The 5,112-nt window shown below is 35.3% G+C and overlaps 1 long non-coding RNA gene across 1 annotated transcript; it reads left to right on the top strand.

The window, feature by feature from the left end:
- Nucleotides 1-3,452: 3,452 nt before the first annotated feature.
- On the top strand, nucleotides 3,453-4,573 carry LOC104608878 (uncharacterized). Its single transcript, XR_737172.2, has 2 exons — nucleotides 3,453-4,217; nucleotides 4,362-4,573. It is a non-coding gene; the product is annotated as an uncharacterized LOC104608878 (long non-coding RNA).
- The last annotated feature ends 539 nt before the right edge of the window (nucleotides 4,574-5,112 follow it).

Raw genomic sequence — 5,112 nt, 5'->3', positions numbered from 1 at the left:
TTAACGGTTTTAGCCACTGCTCCTTCCAGAGTAGCCGATTTTTGAGAATTTTAAGAAGCGTGGACTCCATCTACTCACTTTTCCGTCTATTTGTTGTGTTGACATCCCTGCCATTGCTCCAGAAAATGGTGATACATCAACACATGGAAAAAAATGATATTTCAAAAAACGTTAAATATGTTTAGAACTGTTTTTTCATAAAAATGGTGTTTCAAGCCACGCCTTAAAAATTGAGAAGGCATGGTTTGAAGCAATGCCGAGCTAGACATTTTCTCAGATTAGAACTCATTACTAACCAACAAGGACATAATGTAGTAATGACTTGAATTTCTTATAATGAGTATCAGTGCTGAAAACAGATATGGAGCATTGGTATTAAATAAAATGTGATATTATTGTTCCAGAAAACGTTTTAGGTAATAGCAACATTTTCAAACAAAAAAAAAAAACACCATTTTCTACTTTCAACCCATACATCAACAGCACCGTTTTGTTTATATCTAAAGCATTAATGCCAAACATATACTAATTAAATGCAGGGGCTTCCACACCCGATTAAAGCTCCCCAAATTGAAAATTCCATTTTAACAAGAATTGCTATGGGAAAGCAACCACAGGCCACAGCGTTTCTTGCCATTGCATATCTGATTAAAGCAAACCGGCAATATGGAAGAAGTGTATGTGTTGCCATGCAAACAGGATTTAAGGGAATAGTTGACCGTAAATTAAGATGGCCTCTAACCATTTTTGATAGCTCATAACCTTTAATCATTTGTGCATCAAAATTCCATAAATTAGATGGTTTGTATTTCTAAACCGGCGCAATTTAGAAAATAAATCACATTCAGAAAAAACATTAAAGACAATAAACAAAGCCAGATCTCGTACTGCATCATAATACCATCATAATACTTGTTGAGATTCCTCTCTAACGGGTTTTTTTTTTCCATTTTTTTTCTTGAGAATTCAAGGAATTTCTTCCATCCCTCGGTTCACCTTAATTTCGAACTCTCTTTTGCCAAAGGAAATGTAAAAAGATAGAAATTTCTCAAGGGCCAGGGCAAGTTCTGGTTCTTTATTCCAAATCTATGTCCTTAGAGGCGCGGGATCAAACCCAAGTAACTGCAGGCTCTCCATGAAAAGTAAATGGACCTGCACTCTGCTCTGTTTCCTTCCCATAATCCCTCATGTAATATGCAATATATAACATCCAAATGTGGTAAACCAATTTTCATAGGCAAGCAAACAGAAAAGGACTATATTTTAGTCATTCGTCCTTTCCCTTACGAAAAGATTTAATATGTATGTATGTATGTGTTGAACTCAGGCATTCCAATAAACAATAGTTTTGTTTAATAATTAGTGCGGACCATGTAATATTATACATAATTGAAATCAAATCCGAGAAAAGTTATAACAGTTTATAGCCCATGAGTAAGACACAATGAAACAGCCAAGATTTGTAATTCTTCACTATTTATATTCTTTTTCATCTTCTACCAAGAAAGCTACTGCCAAGAAGAAAACAAAGAAAAAATTGTGTTTGTTGTGACATTGAGATCTAGATTAAGGAAGGATTGTACAAGCCAGTTGAATTGACACCACCATACAAGGAAAATGGAGAATGTTTACTTTAGGTACAACTTGTACATATTCACAACATAATTTTTGAGGTGTTTGCTAATATATACAACTTTGTATCAAAATTTAAAAAAAAAATACCACATCATCAAAAACAATTTATTTTTACTGATGTGGCAATTGATTGTTTTCTTAAAAACAAACTTGTACATATTGACAAATACCCCCTTAATTATAAATATGAAATTAATCTCATCGTATAATTGCCTAATTAGAAGCAGTTTATAATAACTACAGGATCACTTTGGTATCCTAACTCTATCTCAGGTAGACCTGTTCATGGGCCAGCCTTTGGGCTCAGATTTACACTGTTTTAGACTTGGGCTTCAGGCTAGATCCATTAATCATTTTGGTATCCTAACTCTATCTCAGATAGACCTGTTCATGGGCCAGCCTTTGGGTCCAGATTTACACTGTTTTAGACTTGGGCTTCAGGCTAGATCCATTCAAATTGTGGCAAAAGTTAAGCCTAAGGCCAGCCCATGAACAGGTGTAATCTCAGGCTAACAAGCATGAAAATGCAGATTCGGTGCATGCCAACTTTATGTTTAAAGGCGAAAAATTAGGTCTGTATGCCATCCATACTAACTGGATTGTCCAGGACCAGAATTGGGTAATGGTCTCTTTTATGTAGGCAATGTCCTTCATTTCGTATACATAAAGCTGCCTTGTGTTGCAAATACTTGTTTCGCTTTAAACGGTAGAAGTTAAAACAGCTATAAATTTTTTTATTGGACGATCATCACTTGTCCCATTTTATAAATACTTATTTGTTTTCTGGTTTTATTTTCTAAAACCCCCCACTATCATATACCCCTACCTGTCATTGTTCCGAATTTTATATATAGACGAAACTTTATGTGGTGGAGGAATTTGAAATTTTTCCTAATTCATTTCTCATCTTTTAGAACAGAATAATAGAGTTTTCAAACTAGGAGCGTTTTCTTAGAATATCCTTATATAACATAGATACATGGAGATTATTTATATATTGATAGTGAAGCACTAGATAGGATAGATACAAAGGTTAAAAATTTAGATTGGGTTTAGGCATCCTAATTAAGATTCTAGGCCCTGAATATTCCTTTTATATCCATTATTGTTCAATTAAAAATAAAAGGTAAGAAGAAGAAAAAAAAAAAACATTTAGATATTGAAAGATGATTCTTACACTATCTTGTTTTTTTCTTCTTTTGGTATTATATAATACACATTATTGTGGAATTGGGGGTGTGGCACAACAGCTCTCATGAGGCACATTGACCATACCATGGGGAGCCTGCGATTCCATGAGTTTGAATGTTTGATCTCACGCTCTTATATAAAGGGTGGGAAATGACCATCTTGACAAATGGGTCATCAACTAAATACTTCTTTAAATGACATAACTCACCGGTTGAATTTAATGTTTTAACTACATATAGTTGCAATATAAAATATGTTGATTTCTTTTGTCTTTCTGATCAGAATTTTCATATTATACACAATGGTACAATAACACTTCTGCTTTTTCAAATAAAATATTAGAAATTAAAAATAATAATATTATTGATATGTTATGGGGAGTTCAGATCTTCTACCCACAATAACTCTGCCTACTCTATTCATATACCATCGCACCTATACATGCAAAACATCTCATCCACTTATATAATATCATGCATGTAAAGATGTTTCCAATACACTGAGATAATGTGTTGTGAGTAGACATCTGTTATGGGGGCCCAAAATGCAAATAGGGTTCCTATAAGCTGGGTAGGCTATAGCCCATACACAATAGTCAAGACATTCCCCACAAGATTCAATATTAACGGATTATAAGAGAAGAAAAAGATTCCCTAGGCAGTTGTAAGTGATGCTCTGAAAATTTTTCAGCCACAAAAATTAAACAAGGCCCACCAGATATTTTTCCAATCTAAGATGTCCAAACGTGAAATATAAAGAATTCTACCAAACGTGCAAGTATAAAAATATGTATATATATATATATATATTTATCTTTGTCTCTCCACATGTATTCTTCCCTAAAAAATAAATAATAAACAAATAAATGAAAAAATAAAAATGAGCTTGGAGGCCACTCAATACCCATCTGTTTCTATATAAATTAGCTCCTTGTCTTCCTCTTTCCTCAGATCATCTCCATAAACTTTCTTTCTTCACAGCTGGGAATCAATGGCCAGCTTTCCCTACAACTTCTTCCCCACTGATTTACTTAACTCTGCTCAATTTGCAGCCGGTGGAGACAAGACTCGGCAACCAGTTCTTCCCCATGAAGCCCGCACAAGAGAAGGAAAACCCAAAGTAGAACAGCTCCGATCAAGAGTCCGTGACAACCTTCAATGCAACTTCTTCCCCGCTGATTTGCTTCCTTCTGTTCAGTTTTCAACTGATGGGGACAAGAATGAAAAACGAGGCATCAAGGACAGAGTACCAACGCAAGATGAGATTGTGCAGGCCGATCCCCAGCTATCCCTGCTTCATCTATCTACTACTTTTCCAGATTCAGGCTGTGATTCACCTTCTGCCTGAATGGGTATCTCAAGATTTAAGAGTTTCTGCTGGTTTCACAATCGGTATATATATATATTATTGTGTTTCTGATTTCGCAGTATAAAGCGATACAGATGTAATCATAGAAACTTTATGTTCACAGAGCGATCAAACAGAGAGCTAGCAAAAGTGTTGTTTTTGAAGTTGTTTTGGGCTTGTGTTTTCAGGAGCTAGTGGAGTGAAGTGAATCGGATAATTGGAGGATTAAGCAGAGCGATCGAGCTTATATCAAACAGTGATTACCCTAACATCGTTGCGATCCAATATATATTAGACTGTATTTGTTTAAGAGCAGTGCTGCAATAGCAGAGATGGAAATGTATCGGAAAACACCAGTGCTCTAATTAATGATAATTCAAATCAAGCTCTATATATTGTATCTTGTTTAGTTTATGCAAATTCAACCCAGTAGTAATTCATGGATTTTAATCGTTTATGTTATGATGTATCAATTTGTAACAGAGATGGCGATGGAGGTAGAGAAAAGAATTTCATTGCATCCACCCAGCTAACGCACTACGCCCTCCCCCCACCCACCAACGACCGTGTCTGGGGTAGGTGGTTAGTTAGCATCCCTTCGCCCTTCCCAAAAGCTGTGAGTGCCAATAGTCTTCACGTGCACGTACATCACGTGGGGGCATAAAGCTACTTTACCAAAAAATTGAAAAGGAAAAGAATTCTGGTATATTGGGTGATATTTGGCATATGATGATTTGTTGAAAATTACTGTCATGTTGGAGCCAGGAATCTGCGTTGAAATTTCTGTTTGCTGGACTGATTTTTGGCAATTTTCAGGAAATTAGCTAAAAATTGATTATTAAAACCATCCCTTTTAGGGATATCATTTTTTTGTGATTTCTTATAAACTCTAATTAATTCCGACTTTTTGAGGATGATATGACATTCAACGTGGCATTG

Source organism: Nelumbo nucifera, chromosome 7 (assembly GCF_055504915.1).
Source record: "Nelumbo nucifera cultivar China Antique chromosome 7, China Antique-T2T, whole genome shotgun sequence".
NCBI classification, from domain to species: Eukaryota; Viridiplantae; Streptophyta; class Magnoliopsida; order Proteales; family Nelumbonaceae; genus Nelumbo; species Nelumbo nucifera.
This window is presented reverse-complemented; position numbering and strand designations above follow the sequence as displayed.